The sequence below is a fragment of the Rosa rugosa genome, chromosome 6 (assembly GCF_958449725.1).
Source record: "Rosa rugosa chromosome 6, drRosRugo1.1, whole genome shotgun sequence".
NCBI classification, from domain to species: Eukaryota; Viridiplantae; Streptophyta; class Magnoliopsida; order Rosales; family Rosaceae; genus Rosa; species Rosa rugosa.
Genome location: NC_084825.1, coordinates 1,441,014 through 1,462,744, shown reverse-complemented (window position 1 = coordinate 1,462,744; position 21,731 = coordinate 1,441,014). Strand labels below are relative to the sequence as shown.

General features: G+C 36.8%; 2 long non-coding RNA genes across 6 annotated transcripts; one reads left to right on the top strand and one right to left on the bottom strand.

Moving 5' to 3' along the window:
* Positions 1-2,270: 2,270 nt before the first annotated feature.
* Positions 2,271-3,176, bottom strand: LOC133718730 (uncharacterized). Its single transcript, XR_009850541.1, has 2 exons — positions 2,719-3,176; positions 2,271-2,622 (listed from the first exon to the last, which is right to left on the bottom strand). It is a non-coding gene; the product is annotated as an uncharacterized LOC133718730 (long non-coding RNA).
* A 5,312-nt stretch (positions 3,177-8,488) lies between these two features.
* Positions 8,489-15,969, top strand: LOC133717883 (uncharacterized). 5 transcript variants are annotated; one of them, XR_009850005.1, is made up of 13 exons: positions 8,496-8,590; positions 9,259-9,308; positions 10,043-10,108; positions 10,477-10,636; positions 11,939-12,015; positions 12,103-12,143; positions 12,445-12,593; positions 12,718-12,767; positions 13,593-13,682; positions 14,190-14,272; positions 14,614-14,680; positions 15,286-15,371; positions 15,458-15,969. It is a non-coding gene; the product is annotated as an uncharacterized LOC133717883 (long non-coding RNA). The 5 variants fall into 5 exon arrangements; XR_009850003.1 differs by lacking the exon at positions 14,190-14,272 and having other exon boundaries at positions 8,489-8,590; XR_009850004.1 differs by lacking the exon at positions 14,190-14,272 and having other exon boundaries at positions 10,043-10,093.
* The last annotated feature ends 5,762 nt before the right edge of the window (positions 15,970-21,731 follow it).

Below are 21,731 nucleotides of genomic sequence, written 5' to 3'. Positions count from 1 at the left end.
TAACAACACTCCCGATCCTAACACATAGGTATCACGTGCATACAACATTACATATCATTATGTGTCATCGTGTTCATCACACATCTATGCATCATATGCACTTCGTTATACTATCATAACACATACATTTTCGACTTATACGCCGTATGTCAAACATTACATAATATGTGCATACACACATTGTGTAACATGCATCTCACATAAACATTCATGCACCTCGATGCATTTGACTCAAATGTCACTTAGATTGCCCTAGCGCAATCAATATGTATTTTGTACACTCTTATCTTATTTGCAGGTACTAGCGTGATGAGGGCCCCGTGGCACCAACATACCCGTAGAGTCCCTTCTTACTTACGAAGTTGGGGGACTAGTATGGGTATAGCGTTCAACGAGGTCATCACTCATACTTGGCGGCATCACATTTAAACTCCCCAACCAAGAAGCGCCTCTTACTCGGGGACTTGGGGGACTTGTTGATATCACTTATATTACATACCGCCAAGCATAATCAACGACCTCATAGGTGGGCCCCACGACATGGCTAGCCCCGCCTATGGCATGCATCCGGTAGGCCGACACCCGAGCTACGTTGTCATGGTGGAGGTCGGCCGGTACCTCGTAGGGAGGCCACCCTCCCATGCTCTCCAAGAGGCCTTCAAGAGAAGTAAATATATGTATTCTGTCCCACATCGGAAATGTAAACTAGATGGGGACTTCCTTTAGCTATAAGAGGAAGTCATCCCCTTCTTAGAAGGGATGGATCCATGATCCCCTCACTTGTATCACTATCAAAGGCTACTTGGCCTCACTACATAGTAAAATATCTAAGTGGACGTAGCCTTGCCTCAAGGGCAAGGTGAACCACTATACATGCTTGTGTCCCTCTCTCTTTCTCCCTCTCATGATCCACACTTAGTCTCGTTCCGTATTCTTCAGTAGAAACAGAATCCGAAGCCTAAAATAATGTCCTTGGCATATCTAATGATCGGTGTCTCAGGTGTACAATCCGATGACGCTCTTCCCCTTTGAAGCTTGTAGTGAACAAAAATAGGGTTATTAAACCCTAATCATTTGACCGACCAATCGACATCATAAAGATGATGGATTATTCCGAATTTTGGACGCACAAACTAAAATAATGTACTTGGCACATCTAACGGAAAGTTTCTCAAGTGTACCATTCGATGATGATGTTGCCCTTTGAAGCTTGTAGTGAACAAAAATAGGGTTAATGAGCCTTAATCATTTGACCGAGCCGATCGACATCATAATGATGACGGATTTTTCCTAATTTTGGATCCGAAACCTAAAATAATGTAGTCGGCACATCTAACAAAAAGTTTCTCAAGTGTACGATCCGATGATGCTCTTGCCCTTTGAAGCTTGTAGTGCACAAAAATAGGGTTATTAAGCCTTAATCATTTGACCAAGCCGATCGATATCATAATGATGACGGATTTTTCAGAATTTTGGATCCGAAGCCTAAAATAATGTAGTTGGCATATCTAACGGAAGGTATCTCGAGTGTAAGTTCCGATGACGCCCATGCAAAAATCTGTTAACCCCTGAGACAGTGAAGGATTGATGCCCATGCAAATTGACAAAGAGACATGGAAAAAAGTGCTTCAGTCCCTTTTATGAGGTGTGGGTTTATACTTGGAGGTGTTACCTGATATTGAAATCCCAAATTTAATTTATCTGGGATTTCAGCTAAGTGCAACCCGAGTACATATAGAAGTGTCATCTAACTCTGCAATTTCTCAGCTGAATATTACAGACGAGATACCTTGTTTTTTTTTTATCCTTCTCAAGCAGGCTATAATATTGTGTTGCCTGGACTCAAACCTTTTCGTGGCCTCAAATGCATATGGCCTTGGAGGTTTTTTTGTATCCTTGCTTGTTTCCCTATTGTCTTGATGGGTCAAGCAAGTAGAAATGGGAAGATCTTTGATTGATTTTAATTTGTCGTCCACCATTGATATTTGTTTTTCGCTGTGCTCAAGGTGGATTGCTTCTACACTATTGCTTAGGCTCTCTAGTCATTTATAGTTAAAAGATGGCAAATTCTTAATGGACCAACTTACAAACTACCCAAAGAAGAGAAAAAGAATAACCCAGAACAAAGTCCTCTTTGACCAAAAAAAAAGAACAAAGTCCTCAACATACATAATTTCCATACAGGGCACTGGGGCAGTTGCCTACAAAAGAGTTCCACCTGAAAATAAATGCAATCTATGACTTTAAGAAATCTATAAATACTGGCTCAATAAAGTCAGCAAGAATGCAAATATGTCACCATGAATCACAAAGGTGTACACCGAGTTTATGTATCCACCAATGCATGCAAGATGAAATAACAGGGCAAGCTGGACAAATATTTTTAGGCTCAAATTGTGCACTCTAGAGATCAGGTACCCATCTCTGTGCAGTCCAAAATGCTGAATGGCTTTTTCAGTACATATGCTAAACGCTGTCTTTCTTAGGCTACAGTTTAAGTGAATTCAACGCAATGATTAGTATGATAATAATTCAATGTGCTATTGATACACTAGCTGATCGCCTATCACTAGTGACGCAGTTTCATGCTCCCATATCTGTTTCTCCATGAAGATCATTTTCCTGCAAAAGAAAGATTGCATAAGTTGTATATAATACATGTATACTTACACCAGGGATTACTCAGTAGTCACATAATTGATTCTGTTGGATGTCTACCATCTCTTGTACGTCCTTGACCCTTCTCCGTTAACGCTTCTGCTTGGTGCTCACTGAATAACAGTTGCATGGGGATAAGCAAATGTGCACAGCAAACATCACCAGCTTTCATATCTCACTAACTAAACAGATAAAATGTCTATGAGACAAAGTAGCAAACTAAGAACTATAAAAAACTTGCACACAATTGTGAAAACCGGGATGCTTTCATCTGGTTTCCGGTTTCCTTGATTTTGAGTTGATTTTCAATTTGTTGTTGTCTTTCCTATCCTTAGTTGACAGCATCACCTGTAGGTTTCTAATCAGGCTATAGGAAATTGGTTATCATCATTATCCTGCTACCCCACCCCGCATACTTATTCAACATGCACTCCCAACTTTGTAAACATTCCAAATGCATTCCCTCCCTGTTCTTAAATGGCACATGTTATTTCAAATGTTAAAATGTAATCCATCAATTGAAAGTGCCTTCGCATATCATCAAATTATCTTCAAGTCTTTTGCATTACCATATAATAGAGTAATAGGCAATCAACCACAAGTTCTGTAAATGAAACACAGAAAAAACACTATATTACATTCAGATAAGTGCCATTGTCTTGCTTGCGCAATCTTCACCCATATCATTATGTTCTGTATCACAAGTTTCTAAAACGTATTTTTTCTTTTCAGAATCTTTACATCTCTAAATCAAATAAACGATTTATAATAGTAGTTCAGCTAAAACACCCTTGGATATTATGTTTTAGATCTTTTCATTGGTATGACAACTCCATAGTATCATGCGCAGGCGATTCAACCCTTCTAATCAAATTTGAAATGCAATATGAGATCAATATTACTCTATTTCAGCCAGGTCATTAAACAATATGAGATCAATATATGACAAGACATTATACCGGCAGTTTCATAATGCTGGACGGGCGAGGAGACATTGACCGAGGAGATGGATGCCTCAGACGATATTCTGCCAGCCTTCTTTCATTTCTTTCTTGACTTAGTTGGAAATGCAATGCAACCAACTCCTGTTCTAGTTCGGAAACTGCCAGCAATGCAATGCAATGCTGAAATAGAGAGGATAAATTAAACAATGTTTAGAAAACATACATTGTAAGGAAGGCATGTTGGACTGGAGAATTTAGTAGCATTTTTCTCAATTGCATTTTCCAGAATAGCACGTAGCTCTATTTCTTCAAGCAGCTGCTGTTCCAATCTTTGTACCTATAGTAGAAGCACATCCATTGGTGACACTATGGCAAAGATGTCCTTAAATATATAACAGCTCTAAGATACTGGAGGAGATTCGAACAATCAGACGCTCATTAGGTGGAATATGAGGAATTTCACGACAGTTCAAAGACAATACAGGATTGCTGAAAATGGGTCAAGTATACCAATAAGTACCGTATCGAATATGAATCCCTCTAGTTGATGCAATTACACAACTGCCTCCTAACTAACACATCTTATTGAATTTAAAATAAATTCCTTTGTCATGTACTATTATTCCTAAACTTTCACATGAACCCCTTACAAATGCAAACAGAATAGTAGAAAAGAGACACATAATTTGCTTGTTGCTTCCAGGGAAAAAGCTTACATCCTATTCAAGCTGGAACTTGTCGGGTATGAACTTTTATTGCAGGATCCAAGTCGGTCAATACCTTCATCAAGATTACTCACCCAAAAATCAAACAAAATACCAAATTTAGGAACTGTAGTTTGACCACTAAAGAAAAACCAAACATACTACAAACAATGAGAATCAAGTTATATGTAGTTAGTATTTTGGACCAAGTTACGCATAATCCATAAGCAACAAAGATTTTGCTAGAACGTGCTACGACCCACATGATTTCCTCAAATTCCAAAGATTTCAGCTCTACAAATTCTGAGCGGATTTGGAATGCAAATTCCTAGAAGAGAGAGTCCATGTCCTAAATTTACTAAACTAGCCTGGAAATATCTTTATTAAATAACAGTAGACTTCACTTGCAAATGAATAGAACAAATTCATTCATTTCCAGATCAATCGAATTCACGTGGTTCCCAACAGAACATTTTAGCAATTCGAAGGCATTTGCCTGGAAGATGTGCACCGGTACTTACCTTTGACAACGAGTCATCTTTCACAACCTCTGACTGAAATTCAGAATCACATGAGATGCTAGAATGAGAATCACTTCTGCAAAATGCAGCCAAAGAACAAAGAAGAAATCATTACAAAGGAAAAGCTCAGAGATCCCCTGCATATATAACTAAAACAAGAAAGAGTAACTACAAAGAACAAGAATGCAGCCTTACTGGCTCAACTTAGTTTGCACAATCGGTGAGTCACACATCATCCTGCGGTCATGGGGTTTGGCTTTAACCACATAAAGCAAATCCTCCAAATGCAGAAACAGCTTGGCTTCTGGTACTAGAAGACCAGAAGCTATACGCAGGTACAAACAAGCTTTCGAAAATCCTGCAAATCCACTTCAAAGGTAAAACATCTGGCTCTTTTGCATATAAAAATTTAGAAACTTCAAGATGCTCTGTGTCTGACTATCTTAGTATAAATTGGAGACACCCCTCATGGAATGCAGAACTAGAAAAAGGAATGTACACTTGTGAGGCCACATAAAGACAAGCAATCTCATGAATGCTTTATGAGAAAGTTTAGGCATTATGTCTAATTGATTGATACTGCATTACAGAGGAGGGAAAAGAAGAGGCCAACGATACTGCTAATCAAATGTTAAGGATAATCTTGTTATTTTAGGAACCAAGCACAAAATGTTTTCTAGCTTTACTGCTACTTCCATCAATAACACTAAGTTTTAGGCATCATCAAAATCATACTTCCTTAACAAATGACCCAAGACTGAAATAACTATCAGAAATACAATTGAGGACTAAGGATGAACGCATTTGTCTTGATGGTTGTGTAATGTGTACTTTGGGTGTTCAATGTCCTTAGTCAGATAAGAGAGTTGTAATTAATCAAAAAACATATTACTACACCAGGAAGCAACGTCCTTAGTCGTGGTAATTCCTTGATTTCATTCCATCTATATAAGGCTATGTTAGAATTTTTGGGGGTTATTCCAAACTTCATAAAGTTGATTCCTTTATTTGATTATCAGTCTTCTTCTGCTTAGAGAGGAATGGCAAGTAGTTTGATTAATTGTGGTGGTTCTTCGAAATGATCGATTTCCCGGGTTTGGGATTTTTTGAGTGTCGATATGTGGATGTAAGGGCTATCCGCTGAAAATCAAGTTGTTTGACACTCTCAGTGAGAGAGGTTTGGACTGGAAACAAGGGTTGCTTATAACTTGCCCATCTTTCTTTCTTTCTTTGACATTCATAGTACTTTTGGATTTCTCACTTTGAATATTGTTGAGTGCTGAATTGCGCTGTTTTGCAGGATTATGGTTTGTGCTGCTGCTGCTGCTTTGTTTGAATTGGGTTGTTTCAGGTACATACTTTTAAAACTTGCTCAAGCTAATTTTGATATAAGGCTAATGTCTTTACATTTTTTGGGTTATAATTATGATATAGAAGCTAAACATCCATGATTTTCACTGGTGCTTTATATGGCCTATTCAGTTCTCACCCAAAAAAGCAAAATGCTTCTTTTGTTGTTACTGTTGCTTTGTTTTGAGTTTTGAACTACCTGGGCTTCTTATTCTTATTCATTGTTTTTTGTTTTTTGTCTTTTGTCTTTTGTCTTTTTTTTTTTTTTTTTTTGGCTATTTGGGATTTGTAGGATTGCTTATACATAGGTTAGGGAAAATAGACTAATGGACTTTTTGAAGGAGTGATCTACTCCTGGAACTTTGATTTCTGTACTAATTTCAAATGGGTGGTTTATATTGAATTCCACAGATGTGATAGCAGAAAAGGTGCTGCTAACGATATACAACAGATAGAACAGCTCGAAAGTTACCAGTATGAATATGTAAAGCCTCTCAGTTATCAAATATGAACACAGTACTGTGATTTCAGCTGAAAAGAAATCATACTCACTGGTCTAGAGTCTGATATAGTTATGATACACAGCAAGAACTTTAAGTACATAGTAACTAATCTAAAACTCTCACTGCAGAATTTCAACACTCCAAAAAAAGTATAAAATTTAGGCTGGCAATAGTACTGGGTTTGGACCAAAACTCACAGGATGCCACAGCATAATTTTCATCATAATTTCTTTCTGAAACTTATTTTTCAATTATTGTTAGCTGCATAAATGCTGAGTAGCACTAGCATAAGACAAATTATACATGAAAATTGAAAGCCTGGTAGTAGTTGCAAATTCACAGCTGGGGACCTGGGGTTGCTTAAGAAAGCATAGAAGCTAGGTATTAATAACTGAAATACAGGTTTCTGGGATTGTAATATGAACAGTGATGGGTAAAATTACGTGCACGCTTATTAGTTTTGGGAAATTTTCAGAGGGGGTTTTAATGTGGGGTTTGGGAGTCTGAAAGTAGAAATGCCAGAAATGCAGGATTGAGAAAGATTTGTGAAGTGACCTTGCTTGGAGAAAGTAACTGCACAGATTTTACCAAAACAAAAGTTACCACTCTGAGTTTCAGGGGATTTAAAGACTATAGCTTCTCTGAAAAAAAGACTTTAAATCCCCTGAAACTGAAGCTCAGCGAACGCACACTGTACATAAATAGGCTTCAAGATCTTTCTATTTCATGCATCCAGAGCACCAATTATAGTAAACAACACTATACCCCAATTATATTACAAAATAGCAAAGGTTGTAGCTATTTAGGTGGTTAGAAAGATAAAAAGGTTTTGCTCAAGAGTGAGTATATACTGAAGATGAGTTGGGGTTGCTATTTTGAAATATTCATCATGGGTAGGAAATGGCGCTTTTTGTCATGGACTTCCAGAAAATCTATGTTCGTAAATTTCAGAGTATAGGAACCTACCAATGAATTTTTAGAGTCATACTGCAATTTTACTTGAACAATTTATATGAAATGATTATTTAGGTGTAATTGATACATAGCAGTTTTGATTTGTCTGGCACTGCACATAAATCATGGCCATCTTCATTCAGTTCAGCTATAAAGTAACAGTGGTGTATCAATTATGGACAGAGTTGCTACATAATTTTGCCACGATGGTCTTACATGTTTCATTTCGTATCTCACTTGACTGTAATCCACACATTTTCTGTTGAAGGCAGATACAAAGCTGACAAAACGAGCTGATTTGAAGGCATTAACCAAGGCAAGTATCCATCAGCACTGGCTCTAACTGTGTTCTTAATCTTAAAAACTTAATAGATAACTGATGGTTTACTATTCATAGTTGCAATAATTTAATGTAATCTGCACTGATGAGTGTGGCAGATGAATTTTTGTTGTTAATTTTTTTTTGTTCTCATTGTTGTATGTTTTTTGTTTTTGGGTTTTTTTTAAAAAAATACTTAATTCTTTGGAAGAGGGTTATCAAATAATTTTTCAATGACGTTTTCTGCTAAGAATGTTACATGTTACAATATAGATATCAGGTGACAATCTTCAGAAAATTTTTTCCTTTTGTTTGTTCATTCAAATATATTGCATTTGTCAATTCACCTACTGTTTCATTTGTATTTCTTTCCACAATTGTGGATTTACCTTTCATTTTGTTGAAATTTGTATATTTTGGGTTTTCAGTTTTCTTCTATTCTGAAAGACTGTTCTCATTTGTGTATTTGTGGAATTAATTGCGATTGTTATTCTTTTAATGTTAATTAATGTTGACATTTTATTGTTGTTTTGTTCAGGTTTTCTGGGTTCTATGCAAAAGAGTATATGCTTGATTTTCGTGCCGCTGTTCCTCTGCATATTGCTTACAGCTATTTCAACGTTGTGTCCTTCTATAGGTGTGTGTTCTTAATTCATATTGTGAACATTGTTTGAATCAATTGTCATATATGTGTGTGAACTGTTTTGTGAACATTGTTTGAATGAATTGTCATATATGAGATTACAGAAATGAAAATCTAAGTCATTTCTGATTTAGCCGAATAGAATTAATTTTACTATTGTTGGACTTAAGTCATTTCTAACTCAGCCGAACAAAATTTAAGTCATTCCTTTTCCAATCTCATAAATGCGGTATTAGATCCAACAATACAATTACATAATCTTTGATTCTGATTCATTTTGTTTATAGACATTATTTTGTGTTGTTTATTATTTTGCCTAACTGAACTAAATTGTTGAAGGAGATTAGTATTCATCATGGCACTGCATTTGACTTCAGTATAGAGGAAATTTGAGCTTCATGTATACGTCTAAGTGTTTGTACATTGTATAGTTTTGCACAAATATGAAATGGGACACTCAAATCAATATTTCCCAGTAATAACAGGTAAAATTTGTCTACAAATATGGTTTAGGAAGTACGTTGATCTTTTAACTTCGCATGTTCTGTTGTTTTTTGTTGTATTTCCATATATTTTGATCCGGTTCAATTTGATAGCTTATGTAGAACGATCCACAGAGAAATAGAGAGATTGGGTGTGATTGTTTGCTTTGCTTTGCACAGATAGCTGATGTTCACAAAAGCGAATTTTGACGTCATCATCTAAGTAGAAGGTTAGTTGTTTCTTTTCTGAGCTGTGAGTTTTTTATTTTTTTAATTTGTATTCCTGATTCTGTGATAAACTTATGTTTCTGTTTCTAATTGTATTGAAAGAAAGAGTATAGTTATTTCAGATATTATAAAAATTGATGCATTATGCATTTGATAAATTTTATATCTACCTCTTTCAAAATGTTTTGGGTTTAACACTTTCGGATCATTTTGTATACATTTCATGTATTTACTTAACTGTTTTCCAAAATAAGAACAATGTCCAACCTATTCTATGTACATGTGAGCAATGGAAATGATATGAAAATATGGTTATGATTCAATCAAATTGTTGTCCCACGTCCAAATAGAATATAAATAAAGATTTTGATTGTAAGACTGACCCTGCATGTTTGAATGAATGATGGTTCAAGTATAAGAAAACCAGGTCTCTCTTCTTCTACTTTCCTATCTTTTTTCCATTTTTTTTTGTGATTTTTTTTATTGGTAGTCTTTGTTTTCCTTAATGGTACATCCTGGTATGAAAAAAGCTTTGATTGACAGTCACTTAAGGTAAAAGAGATGATCCAAAATTTGACTTTCTTATATTGAGGAGTGATTACTTGGAAAATGTGATTCTCTTTTTCTGCCTGTAGTTTAACAAGGTTAAATTTGACTTCTATTGTCATGCATTCCATTGTTATAGAGTCGGAACTAAGCCAAATCTTTGATTTCTTTCATACCTTTTTCAATGTAGGCTGATCATCATGGATGCATTGACCTTGGTGGCTCTTCAAAGTGACTGCAGGTTATGAGAAACGTAGTATGTACTTTTACTTGACAGCATGAATTGATAAAAATGTGAATACCAGGAATATTGTCCGCAGATCAAAAGTATAGTCCTTAGCCATTAAAAATTAATCTTCAAGATGGGGATTTTGTCCCCACCATTATTTGAGTTAGAAACATCAAAAAGTACAGTCCTTCAGTTTGTCCCCACCAAAACTTTCCAAACCAACCTCGAAACCAATAGGCTACTCAGACCCACAAAGCAGAGAGATCTGATTTCACTGAAGTTTCAATCTTTGGGTTCTACCAGGAAAAAAAAAATAGATAAACAAAGTTTCAATCTTTGAGCTTCATTTGGTTTTGATTGATTGGTTTGATTGATCATTTTGTTGGGTTTTGCAGGAAACATTGGTTTCTCAGTGATTACATGCTCTTCCAATGGAAGGGGGCCTGATTCAGTGAAGAACGAAGTGAAGAGTGTGGAACAGTTGGCTCAAGAGAAAAGGCGAGCTGACCTGTCTGCTCGGACTGCCTCAGAAGAGTTCACTGTGAATAAATCTGGGTATGTATTGAGAATTTAGTTTCAGCTATAATTGATTCAATTTGTTTGAGGAAAATCAATCACTGGAGCTCGGACGTCCTTGATTATAGCAATTTTATTTGTATGAGTGCAAATTTGTTTTAATGGTATGTTTTTCTGTGGTGAACATGATTGTGGGTGTGGTTAAAGTTGTGTGATAGATGCTATATTAAGGGGCCAACATTGTTACTTTGTGTTAATATAGTTGCACTGTTTTAGTTGATCTGTTCATAACTCTGAGTTTCTCTGAATGTGGTAATTATAATACACATATATCTATATCACTATATATATATATGAGTATCAATACATATACAAAAAGTAAAGTACACACAAAGGGATGGGAATTATAGCCAGCCAAGGTGAGAAAGATGGATGGAATATCAGCAGCAGCTTCACATTGACAACACCTCAAATGTGGGAATCAAATAAGCAAATAAAGTTGGCTATCAATTAATTAAGATAGTTGGTTTTTCTGGTCATTTGTGGAAGATTGTTGGCGTCAGAGTCATTTACTGTTGTAAATGGTTGAAGTTCTTTATGGTACTTAAATTCGATAAGCAGTTGAATTCCAAAAACCCACCTTTGTTTTTGTTTTTGGTCTTCAAAAGCAATTGGTCATATTTGAATTCCAGAAACCCACCTTTATTTCTGTTTTTGGTCTTCATAATCAATTGAATATAACACTTTTTTATGATAGTTCAATTCCAGAAACCAGCCTTTGTTTCTGTTTTTAGTCTGGAAGCATCTTGCTGCCAAAGAGTTTGGTCTCCAATGGAAGCCCTTCGAAATTGCAGTCCAATTAAACATGAAGGAAGATCCTGTCATGTTTACAGAAAATCTTTCTAGCCACTTAAAATTTGAAATCTATAACCAATTAACCAGATTGAGATAGAATCAGATTTCAATTCTAGCTTTTTGATTGGGCTCAAAACAAGTGGAATAGGTGTCATCTTTAGTTGTACTTTTATTTCTTTAACTGATTAGTTGAAATTGTGTGTGTTATGATGGGTTTTTAGCTTGAAATTGTCATTGTTTGATTTTTGTTTATAACTGTGAAATGATTAGGTACCACCAAGTACAGGTATTAAGTTAGTAGTCAAATTTGAATTAAAAGCTGCTGTTTTCTGAGAAATCACAAAAATAATATAATTTCTTAACTATTGAACTTTGGCATACATATATGCATGGTTAATTGTTATCTCAATTGCAATAAGTCAATCACAAATATAGTTCAGTATCTCAATGTCTGCCGTTTATCAATCTCCCGGGTTTCAATGACAGTTTCAAATAGGATTGCAGCTTGCAAAAGCCTTGGAGCTTTTCTGATCGCTACTGACCTTCAGTCAAGTAGTTTAAAGGTCGGTTTTTGCGCTTTTTTTGGATTGGATCTTTTCTTCAGTGTTGGCAGTGTTATATATTTCCTTTGTTTACTTTTTTACCGTCAGTGGAAGAGATGGGTTTTGCAGCAGAATCTCAGCCAAAACAGGTTGGATTTCTAATTCCTAATGTTGTTTCTGCGATCTGTTTATGTGATCTGATGTGTGAGGCACAAATTTATTTGTGATTGGTCTTTGAACAACCTTGAGAGTTTAAGATGCTCTAACACTATTTTTGCTTTCAAGGATCCATTCATTTAATCAACAAAAGTATCTGCTGCTAAGATGACAGTAAACAAAATATGATTTATATCTGTCAATTACAACGTGGTTGAAACATTCCAAAGCGTCTTATCAGTGTAGTTATTAGCTCATTATAATTGTTGGTTTGCTCCGTTATTGTCACTGCAGGGAATGCCCTGAGGAATGTAAGGAAGCTATTGCACCACTGATGCTTGCTGCAGCTAGATTTTCTGGTTTACCAAAGTACATTCTCTGACATTAGGCAACTATTTCAAGAGAGAGATATGAACTGTCTGACTCATTGTATAGATGGAAAGGTAATTTTCTATGGACCTTTTTATGGGTCATTTTTAAAACTCCAACTCTGAATTTATATCTAAGGTTGCCTTTTATCTGCATATGGGATTCACCACTTTTATGTATTTCTCTTTGCGCTACCAGTTTTTCATGTGTTCTACTGTATGACAAGCTTCGCTTTCGAAAGGCACAAGGTATTCTCTCTATCTCTCCCAACAATTGGTTGTTTTTGTTTTTCTACATTAGAAATAAGAATTTGGAAATATTGGGAAAGAGACAGAGAGAAATAGTTGCATACCAGTTTAGTAATGGTCAATTGGTTTAATCTCTTGACTTAAAAGCTAAATGCATCCATTTCTCTAACATCTTGATTCATTTAACTATGCAAATCAATTAGTTGCAGACTGAATTTTTTTTCAATAACCTTCTATTTACATAAAAATACTGCTTTAGGGATCTCTGTTACTTGAGAAATGTAAATATTGAGTGACATGTTCTGTTACAATTATGATATTGCATTCACTGGAGACGCTGTCATTCTTGCTCTAAGTCACTTGGAACAATTGATAGTATATCTGTCTGCCATGCTAAATTAATAATCAATTGAAGCGTCCTCAGATTCATCACTAGGATTTTACCTCCAATTTCGGATCACTTTGAATAACACTGATTGATAAGTCCAGAGGAAGATTATATACATATATGTATATATCATTTATTAATACATATGTGTCTAACGTTTATTATTCCATTACTAACGGAAAAATTACATAATCAATTGATCATCTTCCCTTTCTATGGTATGTTGATACAAAGCATCAATCTAACAGATTGAAAAAGTGAAAATGGATCAATCTAATCTATACTTGAGGAAAAATGGGTTCACACTCACTGCCAATAAGTAGAACCTCATTTAATCGATTAATTAGCATCTAGAGTAATCTAAATTTTTTTTTTATTATTATTATATTTATTTTTGTCAAGATTTGTTATGTAGTTCAGAATTTTTAATCCTGCAGCTGAGAGGTGAGAAAAAATAGCGGAGAGTTGATACAGTCAGCAAAAAAGCTCCCCAAACTAAGCGGGTTGTTGACAACAAACTACTGGAGGTATGTTTTCAGACTTATGCAATTCTACTTATCCCAAGCCAATCAATTTTTTATCAACTTATAGAAGATTCAATTTCCAACCAACTCCTAACTTCATGGTCTGTAAACTAGATTTGCATACCACATGGTGTCATATACTAAAAAAAGAGGATGCACTGAATCTGATTCATTATCCTTTCTCCTTACCGTATAGTGTAAATTCAGCACATAAAACCAAAGATATTTTAAGCCTACCACGTTTTCAATCCCCGGACATGATTTTGAAAAGCAACAATCCAGGAACTATAGAATTAGTAAGTAAGTTTCAATGATGTCAAAAGACAAATCTTCCGTTGAAACTGCATTAGAACAACTGGGACAGCATAATGCTTGGTTAGAACACATCTTTTCTACCCAATATATTTGAATCCAGCATAATGCTTTCAGACAAATCTTTCGGTTTTGCTACCCAATATATTTGGTTGTCATTGGTTCTCAAAGCCTCCAATTTGCCTAATTTATGTTCAGGATTCCCTCCATATGCTTTATTACTGCACTGTTCCAATACAAGAAAAAGAAGATGACTGATAGATTTCAGTTTGGTTTCAAAAGTAAGCATTGCATTTTTTTTGTCTTAGTATTGTTTCATTGGAACTGTTAAAACATAGCGGCATTTGATTGAAATGGTCTTATCAATTTTAGTACGTAATTGATTGCTAAAAAATTTTCATACGGTAAGATTCTTTCTCAATTGCTGATATTTTTTTTTCTTTTTTTTTTTTGCCCTCTTGATCTTCATGTTCTGTATTGGCTTCACTCCCCACAAGCAATAATAATGATGCCACCTAATTCCTTGCAATATGCGTTGCCACGTCTATTGTCATCCATTCCATTGTTATAGAGTCGGAACTAAGCCAAATCTCTGATTTCTTTCATACCTTTTTCAATGTAGGCTGATCATCATGGATGCATTGACCTTGGTGGCCTCTTCAAACTGACTGCAGGTTATGAGAAAAGTGGTATGTACTTTTACTTGACAGCATGCATTGATAAAAATGTGAACACTAGGAATATTGTTTTATGCCATTGTGGAAAATAGTCAGTATTTGGTAGTCAACATTCATTCCAGATGTATAACAGTAAATGATTGAAACAGCTGACAAGTACAGTCCTTCATTTCTCTTTCCTCAAATATGTCTTGGCTCATTCTTGCAAGCCACACTATACTGGTTGTTGGATAAGTAATTTTACCTCTAGAAAGAATGTGCTGTAGACTGCCTTCATCCTGGATTATATCTGATAGCCTGAGTATTGCTGAGTCGAATAATTTCAATGCTTGAAATGAAGCTGACCGCAGATGAGAATAGCTTATCATCAACATTTTGTCCGTGACTTTCATTGTCATGAAACTCACTTCTTAGATATGTTTACAATCCTGATAAAAATGTTAAATTTCTCCTACTGTTTATAGTTAGTTTTGAAGCTGAAAATCAATGTGAAGATTCAGTTTGGGCCCTGCAAATGATATTTTTGACTGATAGTGCTCAACCAAGTAGATGTTATGATTTTTATGAATTTATGCATGCATATCTAATGATGTCTTTCCATCTTCCCTTGGTTGCAGTATCAATTTCTGTCTTCTCCAACAATGATGTTTTACTGAATCTTCAGTCTCAAACTGAGAAAAGGGTGTTGATAATTTCATCAAAGGTTGGTAATGCCTTTATTTATCTGTTTCAGTGTTTTAAGTTATCAAGGTATTTGTACTCTTTCTAAAGTATTGGACATGATGTTAGGTGCCTGACGTTTGCGTGGCTGGTACTCAAATGGAAAATATGGTTTTTGAAATTGTCAGCTCTGATGGTGTTGTTGATGATACTATTCATCATGACGAGAAAAGTGGCCAATTACATATAGCTACAATAATGGCCGGTTCATCATCCATGGAGGAATCCGTTCGATACACATTCAAGCATGGACGCTGTACAATACCAAGACCCCCACACCCTACCTCGAAGAGTAGGGACTTATTATATTAAACCAAATAACTAAGCCAGAAAATAAAACACCACTAAAAAATAAAAATATTCCGCCGGAACATATATTTAGACATATGTATGTAGTATTGCACACACCTATCATCAGAGATACATCTTATGGTACTGCCATAAACACATCTACCCATTACATATGTTTGTTACATATGTTTGATTACAAATATAATAATGATTATAAACTTTTGTTGTTTTGTATATTGCGTTGATTATGCATTTCAATACTATAATGAATAAATACCATTCTTGCTTTATTCCATTGTTTTCATAATGAATATGTAATTTTTACACACTATTTCTGTTCCTTCTTAGTCAGTTGTTTAAAAAAGAAACGGAACAAGATAGATATTATCACTCATTCATTCTGTTTCATATAAAACAAAATGCCTCACCTTTGATTTTAAACTCTAGAGCTTTGGCACTTTTTCCGCATTTAACTCTCAAACTAAATCTCTTTCCCACAAACAAAATTTAATTTTCCTTTGTTAAAGTAAAATGCCAATTGGAATTGGTCTACTCATTTCATTTCATAGTACCTTTATATAGGGATAGAATTACAACGGAAATATCGATTACATTAATGATACTAAATGCTGATTGATCCGTAATTGTGCTGATTGATGGTAATCACTGATTCCTTGATTCCCTCTTCGTTAGTTGCTTTGATGAAGGCACACAATATGTTTTTCCTTTAACACTCCCCCTTGTGCCAAGTCAAAGCGAAATAGTGCATGAGTTGTTGCCTCACTAAAAACCTTGCCAAGTAACAATAAAAACCTTGTGGGACAAAAAATACGCCTTGGTCGAAAGAAAAGAGCACAACGCACCTTTTACATTTGAGGATGACATGTGTGTGTTAGACTCCCCCTGACGTCTACACCTCCCCCTGATACTTACATTAATCAGGGGAGCTTGGAAAGTCTTCGCATTCCTATGTTTTTCACATGTTTCTCAAATATGGCCTTAGGCAATGATTTGATGAACAAATCTGCCACATTCTCCTCAGATCTTACTTGATTCACTTGAATCTTGAGGAGGGCCTGTTGTTGCTGATTGTAGAAAAACTTTGGTGATATGTGTTTTGTATTATCACTCTTGATATGCCCTAGCTTCATCTGTTCGATGCAAGCTGCATTATCTTTATTAATGCAAGTAGGCTCTTCAGTGGTAGAACTCAAACCACTAGTCCCTCGAATATGTGTGATGATAGCTCTTAACCATACACACTCACGAACCGCCTCATGTAGAGTAATGATCTCTGAGTGGTTCGAGGAGGTAGCCACAAGGGTTTGCTTGGTTGATCTCCAAGATATCGTCGTGTTCCCACTGGTAAATACATAACCTGTTTGGGAACGACCTTTATGTGGGTCAGAGAGATACCCAGTATTAGCAAAACCAACCTAAACGTCATTTGGCGTTTCGGTGTAGGGAGTGGCGCTTTCGCCATCAACATTTCCTTTAGGGATTGTAGTTCCATCTGCGGTCCCTCTTGTCTCTCTGTAGGGAAAGAACAGTCCCAAGTCAATGGTTCCTTTTAGGTATCGAAGATGTTCTTGATACCATTCCAGTGACGCTGGCGCTGAGCTAAATCTAGCTAACAAGTTCACTGAGAATGCAATGTCTGGTTGAGTACATTAGGCTAGGTACAATAATGCGCCTATTGCACCTAGATAGGGAATTTCAGCTCCCAACACCTCTTCGTCATCTTTCTTTGGACGAAATGGATCTTTCCTTGCATCCAAGCTTCGACCGATCATGGGAGTGCTAGCAGGATGCGCTTTGTCCATGTTATATCGCCTGACTTTTGGACATACGCAGACTGGTGGATTAGTATTCCACAAACTCGGTGTTCTAGTTCAAGGCCTAGATAGAATCGAGTTTTCCCAAGATCCTTCATCTCAAATTCGGATTTCAAGTAGCTCGCGGTTTCTCTTATTTCGTCAGGAGTACCTATTATGTTCATATCATCGACATATACAGCTACAGTTGCAAATCCGGAACTTGTTTTCTTTATGAATACGCAGGGGCATACTTCATCGTTCTTATATCCCTTCCCAATCAAGTAGTCACTTAGACGGGTATACCACATCCGCCCGGATTGTTTCATTCCGTAAAGTGAGCGTTTCAACTTAATTGCAAACGCACTCTGTGGTTTAGAGTCACTTGACTTGGGTAATGTAAGGCCATCAGGCACTTTCATATATATCTCTGAATCTATATCCCCCTAGAGATATGTAGTAACCACATCCATGAGCTGCATTTCCAGTCCTTCGGAAATTACTATGCTAACTAAGTAGCGGAACGTTATAACGTCCATTACGGGAGAGTATGTCTCCTCGTAGTCAATTCCAGGGCGTTGTGAGAAACCTTGCGCCACAAGGCGAGCCTTGTACCTCAGGACTTCATTCTTCTTATTACGCTTTCTGACAAAGACTCATTTATGTCCTACAGGCTTTACACTTGGTGGGGTTAGCACTACCAGACCAAATACCTGTCTCTTTGTCAGAGAATCTAATTCTGCCTGGATTGCTTCTTTCCATTTAGGCCAATCTGCTCTTTGTTGACATTTTGCAACAGAGCGTGGTTCGATATCATCGTGCTCTATGATTCCTTGAGCGACAGTATATATCATCAATGTGTATGGAAGATCTTTCTATCAACTCATACGCATTCTCATAATCCTTTGAGATTTCTTTGTTCTCTGGAATCATTTTTAACATCGGAGCGTCCTCCAGTATTGATTCATGGACATAACTATAATCAAAGACAATCTCATGAGAGGGATTCTGTACATTGATGATTGGTTTGTGCCTTACTCACCCTCTTCTTCCTTGGGTGAGTGTCAATCGAACCAAGTGGCCTCCCCCTCTTCCTTGGGGAGCCACGGCCTCAACCACACCTCCACTAAGTGCGGTTGCAGTGCCTCTATCTGCGGCACCGTGCCCCTTGTTGGGGACTTCTAACCTTGCAGGCACATTTGCAGCTGGTATATGTGATCTCGTCACTTTTACGATATCAGTAAACGCATCAGGCATCGAATCTGCTACGTTCTGAAGATCGATTATTCTTTTCACTTCACTTTCACTTTGTGAAGTGCGGGGATCAAAATGAGACAGAGTGGGGACAAACCACGACAATTCCTGTCGTTCCCTTGGAAAATCCTTTTTCCTATCTCCCCCTAACGACGGGAAGACTGTCTCATCAAAGTGACAATCCGCAAATCTAGCGGTAAAGAGATCGCCTGTCAAGGGTTTCCAAATAGCGGATAGTTGTTGGGGATTCGTATCCAACATAAATACTTAATCGTCTCTGAGGACCCATTTTAGTGCGCTGTGGGGGCGCAATAGGCACATATACTGCTCAACCAAATATGCGTAAGTGTGAAATGTCAGGCTCATATCCAGTTACCAACTGGTACGCAGAAAATGGTTGGCTAGCAGTGGGTCTGAAACGAATAAGTAAAGCTGCGTGCAATATTGCATAACCCCAGGCAGATATAGGCAGGTTGGTGCGCATAACCAATGCCCTAGCCACCATCTGTAGCCTTTTGATGGTGGCTTCTGCGAGACCGTTTTGTGTATGCACATGGGGTACATGATGCTCTACATTGATCCCAATAGACATGCAATATTCATCAAATGCTTTTGATGTAAACTCTCCAGCGTTATCAAGCCTTATAGACTTGATAGGGTGATCAGGGTGGTGAGACCTTAAACGTATAATCTATGCTAGGAGTTTTGCAACATTTCTTGTGGACACTAAAGCGACATGTGACCAGTGTGTCGAAGTATCCACCAGAACCATAAAGTACTTAAAATGGTCCGCATTCTGGATGGATAGGTCCACAGATATCTCCTTGTATCCTTTGTAAGAATGGAATGTTTTGTTTTGTATCTTTAGCATAGGAAGGTCTCGATCCTATTTTTGCTAAAGAGCAGGCTTTGCAAAACGAGTGATATGCCTTTGAAATAGTCAATGAGGCATAATGGGAGGGAGGTAGTGCTTCTGGTACTTCAGAAGGCAATGACTGTATTTGAGCAGTACTAGGACCGACACCTTGCAGTGTGACGGATTTTTGTCCCATTTTATTTTTCACTCTAAAGAAGGGATGTCCATATGAGTTCTTTAAAATACGGATCATCATGTCACGACCGGGGTGCCCTAGGCGGTCATGCCAAAGCCTGTATGAGTCAGTGTCCCACATTTCATTGTTGGTGACAACATAGGATTCAATGATCCGAATCGTAGTGAGGTACAGTCCACTAGATTGACTCATAAGTTTCTCTAAAATGCGTTTCCTTCCACATTCATTAGAGGTAATATAAAGGTATTCAGTTCCATTCTCACAGTGTGTTTTTACATGATAATCGTTGGCATGAATATCTTTGATACTTAACAAGGTTCGATTAGCTCTTGGTGCATATAGAGCTTCTTTAAATATATGTCATATTCTTTAGAGTATTTCTATTTTAGTAGAATGATAATCTTTTCATTCTAATAATTTTTCTCTAGATGTATTGCTTTACATCTTTATAATGCTATTTCGAACCATGTAAATATGTGTATAGTAAATAAATTTGAATAAATTCAGTGCTTCAGAATAAAATTCAAAATTTATTAATAAGCCAACGATAATCAAATCAAGGTCTTGTTCTAATTCATCAAACCAGTATTGAAATAAACTTTAAGACCTTGTAGTAGTCTAATTAAAAATGAGGCATTATGCCTTCACAACTGTCTTTGGAAAATAAAATGAATAAAGCAGATCAGTCAAGATTGAGAGCATCCATTGACTTAGCAAGTTCCTCTTTGCCATTGAAGTCTGCAATTGTAAGGTTGACGTCTAGGTCATGACCTCCTTCTTCCATATAGTGAGCCTCTTGTTCTTTAGACTCTCTATACCTCTTGTAATTGGTTGCTACTCTGTTGTTTGCTTGGCAGTTCTTGTACCAATGCCCAATGAATCCACACCTATAGCATGGTTCATTGTCAACTCTTTCCTTTGGCATCTTGTTTCCATGATCCCCATGTCCCTTTCCACGTGGTGCATTGTTGCCACGTGGGTAGGGATCAGCACGTCTAAACCCCCTTGCATTGGAGTTATTTCCACCTTTCATTTTTCCATAATTAGCCTCGGAAATTTTCTTTGTCCCAGTGGGCCTGGCATTGTTATTCAAGAGAATCTTATTTTGTCTCTCAGCCACTTGCAGTAGGCTTATCAACTTATTGAAGGTTGTGATTCTTTTGTTGTCATAATCCAACTGATACTGGTTCGCTAGTATAAAAGCTGAATTAGGAAAGGTGGTAAGAGTCTTGTAGATCATATAATCTTCTGTGATTTCCCTTCCACAGAAATTGAGACGTGCCTTTAAGCGCAACATGTCCTTGTTGAAGTCATTGACCTTTTTATAGTCAAGAAAGCGGATTCCATTCCACTGAACAGCCAGTCCTGGGAGCAAAGTATCGTGAATGTTCCCAAAACGTCCTTTAAGGGCATCCCACAGTGCTTTGGGTGTCTTCAACTGAAGGTACTCCCAGCGTAGGCTAGGATCAATATGTCGCCTCAGAAAAATTAAGGCATCTGCTTTCACCTTATTAGATAGTTCATCATCTTTGGGGTCGGTAATGGTGGCAGTGTAGTCTTTTGCCACAAAAGCAGTTTCCATATCGGAAACCCAACGGTGGTACTCAAGTCCTTCTGAGTCCAAGATGTCAAATTCAGGTCGAGTTGGATCAGCCATCTACATAAACAAGAGAGAAGAAATAAATTACGCAGTCATAAAGACATCCACGTGAATTATTTTCCAAACGTATGAATTAGATTTCAAGACCAAGATTCGTAATGGTCACATTTTTTCTTTCTTTCGATGCTATGTGAAAATACTTTATCACAGTAAGTGTGTATGATGCGCATGAATTTTCATTATCATGGCCAAACGGTATTGATATGTTGCATTAAAAATAATCATAGTACATTTAAATATATCATATAAAAATAAGCTTCATGCTCAAATTT